The following is a 13,701-nucleotide window of genomic DNA, read 5'->3' on the forward strand; positions in this document are numbered from 1 at the left end:
ATAATGTTTTCAAGGTTCATCCATACTGTAGCATTTTTAAATAAGATTTTGTGTGAACATATGATTTTGATTCTCTTAGGTATATACCTAGGGATGAAATTGCTGGGCCAAATAGTAATTCTATGTTTTAACTTTTTGAGAAATTTCCAAATTGTTTCCCAAAGTGGCTCTATCATTCTACATTCCTCACCAACACTTGTTAGTTTCAGTCTTTTTGATTATAGCCATCCTACTTGGTATAAAAACGACATGGCAGGCTGGATTTGACCTGCAGGCCTTGATTGGTGACCCTCGGTTTATGTTATATTTAGAAATCTGCTAAGGATTGTTTTGTATATATTTTATGTGTCCTTGAAAAGAATGTATGTCTTCTGATGGCTGTATATATTTATTGAACTTAATTGTATTGTTCAAATCTTCTATATCTTTGTCAATTTTTTTTTCCTGTTTGCTTGACCTAACAACAAAGAAATATATTTAAATCTCCTCTTAAATGTGGATTTGTCAGATTCTTCCAGTAGGTCTAACAATTTTTGCTTTAACTTCTAAAAGGCCAATTTATTAGCATTTTAATGTCTTCTTTATAAACTGAGTTTTTAACATTCTTGTAGTGACCCTCTTTGTCTAACCAATGCTTTTCATTTTAGCCTACATTGTCTGCTATTAATTCGCCAGCTTTCTTTTGGTAAGTATCTACTTGGTATATCCCTCTTTATCGTTTCGCATTCAACTCTCCTATTCTTATGCTTTAGATATACCTCTTCTGAATAGCATTTAGCAGTATTTTTGTTTGTTTGTTTAGTACATTTACATTTCTGTGATTATTAATAAGTATGTAAACTTCTTTCTACTATCTTAATTTTTATGGCTATTTTAATCTGTTTTTCCTCTGTTTTCTTTTATATTGATTTACTTTTTCTCCTATTTTCTCTTTTTGGGGGATATGAGGGGGTGGGAGGTTGAAAACTATATCTTTCCCCAAAGAAAGCAGATATTTCAGCATGCCTTAATGCGCTTTTGATTTCTCCTACCCCTGTAGCCCATCATGTTGACATTGTCTAGAATTTTGATTCTGTGTTATTATTGATAAACTTTCACTTATTTGACTACTTTCTACAGAAGTGTTTTCAAGGAGATCCTTTCTGTGGCAAACTGAGGGTTTATATGCCTGAAAATAATTTTATTTATGCCCTCATATTTGAGAGACAATTTGAATGGATGTAAAATTCTAGAGTCAAGAATTCTTCCCTTCAATTCATTAAATATATTACTCCATTGTTTTCTTATCTCGTTGTTGCCATTGAAAAGCCTAATGCCAATCTATTTCTTGTTCCTTTTTGGGTTTCAGGATTTTCTCTTTGTGTTGTCTGTGATATTCTATAATGTGGGGTGGACTTTCCTTTCTATCTGTTGTTTAACACTCTGTGGCTCTTTCAATGACCTAATTGTAAGAATTTGTATCTGTTTTTTCTTCAACTATTTCCTATTTGTGTTTATTTTCCTCTTCTTCTGGAATGCCTATTATCTAGATATTGGCACTTCTTTCACATTGTTTAACTTTTCTATTTGTTTTTATTTCCCTACCACTTACTGGGAGAGTTCCTCAATCTGATCTTCCAACTCAGCAATTCATTCCTCAGCTGTATCCATTCTAATAGAGGTATCCATCTGTTCTGTGTTTGTCTCTTATTTTCTTAACAGTATTTTTCAAAGAAGAAAAGTTTTTAATGTTGATGAACAGATGTCTAGTTAGTTTTGCCTGGTGAGCTTACATTCACCAAAGGGTTACCCACTACCGTGTCTTGGAGTGTGTATTGGGTTAGAGCCCAAGGCTGCAGCCTAGTGTGAGTCAGTACCAGTGAGTTCCTGGAGAAGAGAGAGGCAGATGGAGAGCCCTGGCTCCCCAAATCCACAGTTAAATATTCCTGTTACCCCCAGGTATCTCCCTTGGGCAAGATTTTAGGGGTTGGCCTTTAGTCTCTTAGGGAGAAGCAGTACTGGGGAGGAAACCTCTCACTGGGTTATCATGTACCAGCCCTTAGGATGGATGAGTGAATGCCTGAAGCTAGTCAAGCCTCACATACTTTCCCAGCCCTTTACCCAAGCAGGGCGTATACCCTGATCTTACTGCATGGGTCCCTATCTGAGATATTCCTGTCCCTAGTGAAGGACCAGGAAGCAGTTGTCTCAGGTCATATGCAGGGAGAGGCAGGAGCAGATTTTAAATCACTCTTCTCAAATCATCACCATTTTTCACCTATTAGAAACAGACATTTCATATGGTGCAATTGATACACATGGGTATGGTTGTTTCTGTTTGTGGCCGTGGTGATAAAAATGGGATTCTACTCTACACATCACTCCACCATTCTGTATCTAGCTTTTTTGGCTTAGCAACACATCATGGACATCCATTATGATTTATGCAAAATTTTTAATAGCTCCTTATAAGCCTAAATAAAAAAATACTCACCAGGTACCCCAGTGCTGATTAAAAAACACAGTACATTTTATAGTGAACTGTGGAGGGACGGGTCAGGTTTGGGCACAAAAATAAATCTGAGAGGGCAGAGGAAAGGAGATTGGCTTTTCAGGGAAACAGACAGGTCAGCCAATGTCCCAGGTCAAATCCATCTTCTTGGAGCCACCTGGCATTTCCTGTGACACCTAAAGCACTTAGTGTAAAGCAGTTACTGCTCACACCATGGCTGCTTGGCTCATTTTTTCCTTGGTGTGTGTGCTTAATCTGTGTTCTGTCTATCAGCACTTTGAGAGCTTCATAGTGCTGCCCTCCCTCTCCGCACCACTCACCCACGTCCTTTGCCTCCTGTGCTTGGTATATAGAAGGCAGCACTTACTGAGTCAAATTGGAAATCCATCTCTCCTCTCAAAGAGAGCCAGAACTATGTGTTCAGCCTCTGGGCCCCCAGTTCTAGCCTGTCTGAATATGAGTCTGCTTGTGAGGTCAAGGAATGCTTCTGGGGGGAGCACGGGGTGCACTGTCCTGGGATTGAAGCTTGGATCTGAACTGTTGGACAGTGTCTGGAGTTCTGCACAAAAGAGAATTGAATTGTGGATCAGCTGGGAGGTTATTGTGATAGCCCTGGTGCCCTGCGCCTCCAGGGGACTGGAACCCTGTGGGAGCACATAGCTGGCATTTTTTTGCTTGAGATTAGGAAGTCTTTTGCTTCCTCTGTGTGGAGGCTTGAATTCAATGGACTGTTGTGGTAGGATGGAGTCTTTTTTTTGGTAAAAATAAAACAGAGATTTGGCTCCAGTTGTTACGAGGTGGTGGGCAAATGAGCTCTCTCTCTGGTGTTTGGTGGAAAGCCAGTTTAAGAGCATGTGGTCACATTTTTGCCCAACATCATCAACAGCATAAGGAAGCTGTGATTCCAGCCTCAGAGGAGTGAGCTTTTATCTCGATGTGACTCTCCAAAGACCGTCTTTATGCAAGAAGTGTCAGAGCCCCATTTCATAGTAAGTTTCTTTTGACATTTTTGTTTTGATTGAAGATAAGTTTCTTATCATCACTCAAGAACTGACATCATCTGCAGAGAGTGGTATCCAGAGAGCCTTCCCAGGCCCGGGAGGTAATGAGTGGTGATGAGGTGACCAAGCTGGGAGGCAGGTCCCGGTGTTGTATTTCTTCCGGGGCTTCAGTCTGGCTCTCCCAGAAATGGGCTAGTCATCCCCCTGCCTCTTCCTCGTGTTGTGAAGGGCATGGGGAGAGCATGAGAGTGGAAGCTCGAAAGAGAGTTTAGGCTGCTCTTTTACCTTCTGCCACATTTTGTTTTCTCTGGGTCTTTTGTTAGCATATTCTTTGGAGCAGAACTTGTCTAGGGTTGTCTTAGGTTTCTCAGTTTACAGAAGAAACTGCAGGTAGACTGAGGAGGGTGGACTGGAATTAGATGTGCAGAATGGTTAAATGAATGTGTGAGTGAACACACAATTGGTTGGATGTGATGAGGAACCTTTGAATGACATAAGAAACATGTTCTGAGGACTGTTTCCTCCAGAAACTAAGTAGATCCTGGCTGCAAAGTAGTTAATATCCATAAGCAATGATAGTTTAAAAATATAGTCCAAAAATTTCTTCCTAACCAGACAAGTCATGGATGTAGGACTTAAAAGAAACGACATGGGAAGCGTGTCAGTGAGCTACGGAGCTTCAGAGACTTGGGCTAGAGTTAGGAATCAGATCCTTGTAACCTTTGTTTAACATTCTCCAGAATGTGGGCCAATCCACAAAACTGCCCTCATGTCAACTGGCCCAGCTGAAGGGCACGTGTACTTGAAGTTTCTACCATATTCATTCTTGCTTTAATAAAAGCATTTATAAGTCTAGGGTCTTCTTTTATAGTTTGGCTGGTCAGTGACTGTGTCTTCACTAAGAACCCTGGATAAGCATGATTATCATCCTTGGGAGGTCATGGGAAAAAAAGAGGATTTCTTTGTAAGAATCCAGAGAACTAAGACCAATGAAAGGAAGTCAGAAGGTGGCAGATTTCACCTCAGACATGACCAGCCAACAATGGAAAAGGCTACTTAAAAGGGTAACATACCACCTCCCCAGCTCTTGTCTTGCATGGAGTTGGGAGGAGGATATGATGTGCTGGGTTCTTTCCAGCTCTCAGAGAATATGCTTTTACCTCCTGGAGTCTCATGCCCGTAGCAATTAATCTCTGAACTGCTAAAATCCTTGTATTTTATCCCCCATCCTCAACCCCGTCAAACAACTTGTCCCGTTTCTCTCTACGGCCACAGAGCTTATCAGGCTACTCTCAGAACATCATCTATGAATTCCTCTTCCACATGGAGTGTGTGAGAGAGTGGGAGAGGACCAGGACCCATTATACTTTCAGTGAGTGAATCCATTTGACTATAGGCATCTCGAGCATGGCTCTCAACTTCTGCAGGTTGCAGAACGGCGAGGAGGGTTTAGGAAACACAGATTGTTAACTCTGTCTCCAGTGTTTTCAATCTGATAGGTCTGCAGCAGGGCCTGAGAAATGTGCATTTCTAAAAAGTTCCTGGGTAACGCTGCTGCCACTGGTCTAGGACCGCACTTTGAAAACCACTGCCCCAAAGGATAGAGACCCAAGCCAGCCTACTCTCAGTAAGGCCCAAATCTGGAGGGGCCAGATTATATAAGTATTAGGGCACATCCTCCTCCTTCATCCTTCTTTCCTGTTCTTTTATCAAGGCTCATTTCTCTCAGCCTCAGGGGCCTCAAAGAAAACCTTGGCCCAGACCAATGTGTCCGACATTCAAAGTCAGTTCCTCTGGGAAGCTTTCCGTGCACTCCCAGGATTAGATGCTGTGGCCCCTGTGCTTCCTCAGTAATGGTAACTCGTGTGACTTAATTAACCTGTCTCTCCCCAAGAGACCGTACGCTTCATGAGGGCAGGATTTAAGAGCATTAGGAAAGAGGTGAAGTGGCTAGGTGGAGGGGCAGTGGAAGGTCACCCCCAGGATTATGGAAGAGGGTGGAAGAACAGGGCTTTTTGTCCTGAAAGAAGTGCCTATTGAAGGGATGAGGAAGGAAGGAGGTGGCCTGGGACAGTCAAGAGGACTACCCCAGCTCCATCTGGCACCAACCAGAGGTCTACCTTTTCTATTTTTTCCAGCAATATAGGCATTTCATTTCTCCCCAGATTTTAAAACCTGCATTGGTTTTACTAGCTCTGAGCTATTTGCTACCTCTAAGCCTCAGCTATTGCACCCATAAAAAGAAAAGGTAAAGCCCCAGGGTGGGAGAGATTTGAGTTCGAAACTCAGCTCTCGGGGGAGGGTGTAGCTCAGTGGTAGGGTGCACACTTAGCATGCACGAGGTCCGGGGTTCAATCCTAGTACTCCATTTAAAAAAATTAAATTAAATTTATTACTTAAAGAAAAAAAACAAACCCAGTTCTCCTTCTGCTGTGTTTCCATGAGTACCTGACTTAGCTTCTGTAAGCTTCAGCCTTCCCAGGCATAAAGAAATTGTTTCTACTTCCTAATGTTGTTGGGAAGCTTCTGGAGTCAATGCCCATGTGCACTTTAGCACAGTGCCTGGCACGTATGAGGGCTCGATGTACATGGGCTGCCATTGTCATCACCATCTTCCCCATCCTCTTCACCACTGTCACCATTCCTGTCCCCCCAACCCAAGGTTTCTATGCGGTCCTAGTGGGACAAAGAACTTTATAACCATAGGGCACCATCTGAATGTCAAGGGCACCACATGCCCCAGCCCCTGCCCACGAGGCCTCAGTAACGTCCTCTTCATTGGAAACAGGGCCCGTGCCCTTCCTTCTACAGGACGCTGGAGCAGGCTCTACCCCTTCCAGTCCTTTGGTGACTCTTGATACAGTGACAAATGCATCTTTTGTCCTCTTCTGTTCCCAGGACTCCAACCAACCATAAAGAACTGTTACCCAGAGCATTGTTCCCGAGGAAGAAAAGAGCCACACACCCACCCACACCTGCTTCGTGCCAAGAATCTACAGTTGGGTTGCAAGGCAGCATATGTTGTCCTTTTGGAAAGATGAAAGTGAGACCAAGTGAAGAGCCAGCAGAAGTGTCTCAAGGCATCCCAAGGCAAGTGGGCAGCCAAACCCTGGTGGTCTCACTCCTCCCCGAGCCGCAACCTCCCCGGCCCTTTGCATTAGGTAGCTTCCTGTCCTTCTCTGTAAAATAGGATGAATAAAGAGATACTCAAGTTTCATGGTCGCAAAGGGTAGATCCTGGAGTTTAAACCCACTTACTTGACTGATGAGGCCCAGAGAGGGACAAACACTTTCCCAGGGTTACACAGTGATTTCTAACTGGACCCAAACCCACTCCAGTTAGGTCTTTTTGTTTAGAGAAACTGGGCTAATGCTATCTACAGTGTTTTTATTTTGTTTTTTGTTTTTTGTTTTTTTTTTTTAAGGGAAATGCTGTCCTGGATGTTCATTATAGCTTTTAAAACATTTTTTTCTGGGGGGAGGTAATTAGATTTATCTATTTTTTAATGGAGGTGCTGGGGATTGAACCCAGGATCTCATGCATGCTAAGCACATACTCCACCACCTAGCTATACCCTTCCACTCTCACCATGGCTTGATAAACTGTAAAAGGCCTCTCTCCCCCAAGTACTCATTTGCTCTTCTTATTAACTTCCATGCCTGAACTGATGCTCTGCTGTTGAGGGCAAGTGTCCTACAGAGGTTGAGAGTGCAGGAGCTGGAGCCAGCCTGATCTCAAATTTCAGCTTTGCTACTTACCTGCTGTGTGACCTTTGGAAGTTACTTGACCTCTTTGAGCCTCAGTTTCCTCATCTGTAAAATGGGAACTACTACTTACAAGAGGTTCTTGTGAATTAATGTCTTGACTTATTTGTAGGGTGCCTGACAAATAATATGCCCTCTATAAATACTTATTATAATTACCTCCAAGTGAGTTGCTTAAGAGAAAGATGGGAAGTCAGTTGATTAGGGGGTTCATGCTCTCTGACAAAGAGGCTAAAATGATAGAAAGAAAGCATGACTGAAAACCAACAAGGAATGCAGCCATTAGTAGATGCAAGTGAATTGTGGGTTTTCCTGTTATTAAAATGCTGGGATATTAGGATCCCTAATTCAGGTAAATGACACAAGAGATGAAGCACCTGTTTTGAAATTGTTTTATGATGGTGACTGTGCCAGCCTTTTTGAGAAGGGCAACACTTGACTTACACAGATGCTTGGATTCTGAGGAGGGAGTTGAGAGAGAGAAAACCAATGGGCTCCCAGGGGAATCGAGTGACAGGGGCATACCAGCTCCTGGCAGGAAGTAGGGTGTGCATGCAGAAGGAACATTGTGGGCCAGTAGAAATGCCACCACTTTCTACAGGAACTCTGGGCCAAGCAGTCTCTTGACAAAAAGCAACTCTGCTTTGAATGACCTTCAAAGCAAGTGCCCTGGGCCAGTCCCGAGGGTTCCTTTTTCCCCTCACTCCAGTTTCCTGGGTAACAGCAAATAGGAAGCCACAGAAGAAGGATGATAGCGTAATCTTCTTTGTTATATGACAAACCCATGAGGTCTTTAAAAAATAAATACCAACGGAAAGATGTAAGTACATTCTCTGTAAGGTAGCTTTGGTGATCCAGGGTAGTATTTGAAATAGACTTGGGAAGCTGCCCTGGTATCAGAAAGGAAGGCAAGAGTGCATGTGGAATCTGTTGCTGAACTGCTTTAAATGCTAGTGGGCAGCTCAGCAGCTCCTGTAGGCTCTCCTTGCAGGGCCTGGAGCTGGGCAGCATGTGAGTCACCCACTCCAGCATTCAGGAGGCTGAGGCTTGAGGAGGGTGGATGACATGACACAGGCTCTGGAAGAGAGGCTGTGCATGGAGTGGGAAGAAAGAAAGCTCTGGCATCTGTAAGAGCTGCACCTATGGTTGTCTCCCCATATCCTGCTGTGTGACCTTGGGCAAGTTACAGCACCCCTCTGAATGTCAGCATCCTCATCTATAACTTATCCCCCTTGTATTATTCCCCTTGAATGGTGTTACCAGGACCACATGAGAAAAGGTGTGAGAAGTGCAATCAATGTTGTTAGTGCTCTGTGAATGCAACTCTTTCTTCTTGTGGCATTATTAATGATTATTGGGCAACAAAATTTCTTTATGGCCAGCTGCCATTCAGGCAGTGCTAATAGCTCCCTTGAGGGATCTAAGTGATTCATGTGATCTTCACAATGACCCACTGAGGCAGACAAGAGAGCAGTTGTTATCAAGTGACAACTGAGACTCGGAGGGATGAAGCATCTTCCCTGAGATCATGTAGGTAACAGCTGGTAGACCCAGAACTAGCGCCAGCTCTCTGACTCCTAGTTTAGGGCTCTCCTTCTACAGCCTGCTCCTAGAGGGCTCAGTTATCTACTGCTCCATTAAAAAGCCACCCCAAAGATTTGTGGTTTAAAACAATAAGCTCATGATTCTGTGTTACAGCACTTTGGTCTGGGCTCAGCTGGGTGGTTGTGAAGGAAGACACGCTTCACCTATGTATCTCCTTATGACTTACTTCTGGTCACTAAATGGGTGAGATTTCTTTCCCAAACTAAGCAATTCTGTGACACTAGAATTATAGAATGTCCTATAATTTAACTCAGTTCTGACACCATCTACCAACCCCACAGGTTGAGGAGACCATCTCCCCACTTCCCCACTTCGGTGCCAATCACAAATCCAGGTTGTCACCTGTGCTTCTGACAAATTGACTGTAGATTGGAGTTTCCCATAACCCCCAACTCAAGTTTAATTAATTTGTGGGAGCAGCTCACAGAACTCAGGGAAACAGTTTACTTAGTTGCCTACCGGTTTATTATAAAAAGATGCAACTCAGGAATAGCCAGATGGAAAAGATGCATAGGGCAAGGTGTGTGATAAGGGGTGCAGAGCTTCCATGCCCTCTGTGGGTACACCTCCCTCGCAGCACCTCCACGTGTTCACCAAACTGGAAACTCTCTGAACCCCCATCCTTTTGGGTTTTCAAGGAGGCCTCAAAATACAGGCATGGTTGATTAAATCACTGAGCATTGGTGATTAATTCATCCCCTAGCCCCTGTCCCTTCCCCAGAGTTGGGCCAGAGGCTGCAGGAGGCTGAAATTCCAACCCTCCAATCACAGGATTGATTCCCCTGGCAACCAATCCTATCCTTATTAACATAGACTCAGGTGTGGTTGAAAGGGGCTTGTTATGAATAACAAGACATTCCCTTTTATCACCCTGGAGCTATTTCAGGAATTGGAGCTATTTGAGGACAAAAGACCAAGTATTATAATAGATTCTCCCGCTGCTTTTATCACTTAGGAAATTACAAGGGTTTTAGGAGCTAGGTGCCAGGAACAGGGACAAAGACCAAATACATATTTCTTATTGTAAATCACGATATACAGTGGTTCTGCAGATCTGAGCCAGATGTGCTAGTCTCGGTCAGGCTCACGCCTGCATCTCAGTCAGCTTTCTGGCTGGCTGGGGACTGGCTGGCCTAAGAGACTCAGCTGGAAAGGCTGTTTCTGCCCTGTTGTAGCCTCTTATCACCCAGTTGGCCAGCTGGAGCTTCTTCCCATGGCAGCAGTGGCAGGGGTCCTGAGAGCAGCCAGAGAGAGTAAGCCCTTCGTATGGAGGCACTTTTCAAGTTTTTCTCTTGTGGCACAGTTGCTATTGTCCAATTGGGCAAAGCAAAGTCATTGGCCAAGCCTAGGCCTTTGTGGATGGGAACTACCCAAGGGCATGGATACAGAGAGGCCTGTCCATGGTTACAACAATCTGCCATGTGTATGTACAGTGAGCAGGGGGAGAGGGTGAGTGCCAGGCCTCCAATCTTTATCCAACCTAGGATTCTGTGCCACGGGCTGGAGGTTGGTATTCTTACTCTGAGAAGTCTTCTTGGATTCCTAAATTGACATAATTCAAAATTTAGTTCCTCACTCTTTCCGCATCACAAAACGGTATAACTGCTCTTTAATTGTTTTAAGCTCTGCAAGGGCAGAGACCATGTCCATCTTTCCCACTACAGTGCTCCTAACATCTAGTACTAAGACTGGCATGCAGTTGGTGCTATATGAATACTTGGTCAATGGACATTTGTGTAATTTCTCCTTTGAGAATTACAGAGAGGTGTGTTCTCGTGTTTCATAATGGGGCTGTATCTGGCAGCCTGATACTCCAACCTGGGCTTCTCAGGGTTGGAATCTCTTGCCCACTATGAGTTGGTAAGGGTAGATAAAATAAAACATTAATAATAACAATAATAGCCATTTATTTAGTACTTGCAGTTGCTGCTTATTAAGTACTTACTGCATGCTAGGCTCTCGGCATTACCTAATCTGCCACACCTATCAGGAGTGTTCCTAGACTCAGCTAAACCTTCAAATTCAAAGACTGTTGCAGCCACACTTGGCCCCATTCTGCGTGCAAGGCTGTAAGACAGGAACCACAGCTCACCGGCTGGGCAAGTCTGGGTGCTCCTTTCTTGAGGGAGTCCGTGCAGCAATCCACAGATGGGAGGAAACAAGATCTCACTGGGCAGGTGCAAGATTCCTTCTGGCTTAAAAATCCTCCTGTCCCAGAGTCTCTTGTAACAACTCCATAGAAGGGGAGGGTATAGCTCAATTTGTAGAGCATGTGCTTAGCATGTACAATGTCCTGGGTTCAATCCCCAGTATCTCCATAAATAAATAAATAAGCTTCATTACCTCCCTCCCCGCAAAAAACAAACAACAACAACAAAAAACAACTCCATAGGAGCATCTTCCAGGGTTCCTGTAGGGGACAAGAGTCACCTCTCTCATGGAAGCCCAAAGCTATGGCGTTTCATTTAGTATTTACAGTTCTTCCAACTCAGAAGCAATCTACCAAGCAAGAATCATCTTTATCATGACACGTTGCTCAGAGATACTTTTGGCCCCCACCAAGTAAGCAGGGGAACAGAGCTAGAACATGAATCTAAGGCCAAATTCTAATGCAAAAAAGGAAAAGACAATTAATTCTCACCTGTTATTATCCCCACTTTACAGACAAGGAAACTTAGGCTCAGAGAAGTTCAGTAGGTGGCAGAGCAAGGATCGAACTCAGGTCCCAGGCTGCATTACTCTTTTAACTGTTAGCCTGTCCAGCATAATTAGGAGAACATCCTTTTATAAAAACAAAGTTAAATCATAAGTTACAAAGCAAAATGTATGTTGTGCTTAGATCATGTTCTGCTTTGGACTATGCCAGGTCAGAATTTCAGTAGCGCCAAATTGATGGAGCATCTGTAGAGCAAACTAGTAGAGGAACTGGGATAAAACCAAGAAGGCTTTACACGCCCCACCAGGGCTCTCCAAATCTTTTCAGTCATGCACTCCATTAGTAAAATAATTTTGCAAACATATTCCCAAATGCATGTATTTTAATTATTTGGAGATTATATACATGTAGGGATTCCATGCATGTGGAATGTTTAGAATAGGCAAATCCACAGAGAAGAAAGGAGGTTAGTGGTTGCTAGGGGCTGGGGAGAGGAGAGAGTAGGGAGTGACTGCTGAGGGTACAGGGCTTCTTTTTGGGATGATGAATTAGATAGTGATGATGGTTGTACAACCTTATGAATATACTAAAACCACCGAATTATATACATATTTTAAAAGGTGAATCTTTTGGTATATGAATTGTATCTCAATTTAAAAAATTATATACATTTAGTAATGCACTAAAATAATGTGTACTTTATAAAGAATAGTCTAAAAAAGTTATAGGGTAAGATTTTAAGTCATGAATAAAAGTTCTGCTATTGTCTTCCCTCACCGCAACCAATTGTCCCATGTTTTCCCGGGGGACCCACAGCTTTAAACCACCTTGAAATAGGCTGTGCCTCCAATTATAAGCCATTTATGGTTCTCAGTAAAATCTGTTTTTGCTGTCACACTGTTCTGAATTTCAGTAAATTTGCTAATCAGTCAATAAGGATAATAGTTAGTATATTTTGAATACTTAGTGCCAAGCACTGTTCTAAGTGCTCTGCTTATGTACACACATCTCATTCTATATGGCTCTATTATTACAGTCATTAGCCCCACTTTGCAGTTGAGGAGACCGAGGTTTAGGGCGGCTAAGTAACTTTTCCAGAGTCCAGGCTATTTCGTGGCTGAGCAGAGCTCCAAGCCAAGCAGCCTGACCTCGAGGCTGCATTCAGTGCCTACTGTGTGTACAACTGAGGACACACAAAGTCCCTGCACCCTGGGAGAGTGTCCTCTAATGGGAGACGGGGGAGTAAATATCAGACAAGTACTGACATTTTTAAGTTCTCTGAAGAATATTTCACAGCCAAGTTCTGTGTTTTCTCTCTTCTGGAATCTCTCGAGATGGAGGAATTAAGTCTGAGCTTTAAGTCAAATTTTGTGTAGGTAAACAAATAACAAAGCAACCCCACAAATTTTGTTTGCGTCTCTGAGCTGGGCCAGGGAACGTTTGGGGTGTCAGGGGTGCCAGGTATCCCGCCAAGACCAATTCTGGCAGAATTCACCAACCCTGAGCCATTGGGATTCAGTGGCTGGATGCCCAGCTTACGCCAGTGTTTGGAAGCCTGGATTCTTGGCTCATCCTCTTAGAACTGAAAAGGCCTCAAATCGTAGGGAGGCTTTTGGATTTGCTGCAGCACACTAATCGTTAGGCAAATCACATAATATTTGTAAGCTGTTCACGATATGGTAGAGACTTAATAAAATTGCTATGAATTCTGACTTAGGCTATTTGACATTTATTGACTAGGGGTTCTTGAGTTAGCCTTTCTGTATATGAATTATAAGCTCTCTTCCCAGTATAACCAATAAAAAATGAGCTCTTGATTAATCGGCATGAAAAGATTTTCATAATATATTATCCCATGGAAAAAAGTAGTTTCTAAAATTATACCAGGGTTCCATTTTTGTGTTGTTATTGGTATGTAGTTATCTGGAGAAAAATATAGGGAAGGGTAGATACCAACATGTTAATAGAGCTTATTTCTGTAGGAGTAAAGCTGATTTAAATGTTTTAAACTACTTGCCTGTATTTTCTAACATTTTTTTGTGATGCGTGTGCATTGCTTTTATAATGAGAAAAGTAACTTTTACCCAGAGATACTCCCTAACCTGTTTAAATTAGACAGGGGAAAGAGTGACACTGTGACAAAAATCACACTTCTGAAATTTTGACCTTTTAATTGTCTTGGCT

The sequence above is a fragment of the Camelus ferus genome, chromosome 11 (genome assembly GCF_009834535.1).
Source record: "Camelus ferus isolate YT-003-E chromosome 11, BCGSAC_Cfer_1.0, whole genome shotgun sequence".
Lineage (NCBI taxonomy): Eukaryota > Metazoa > Chordata > Mammalia > Artiodactyla > Camelidae > Camelus > Camelus ferus.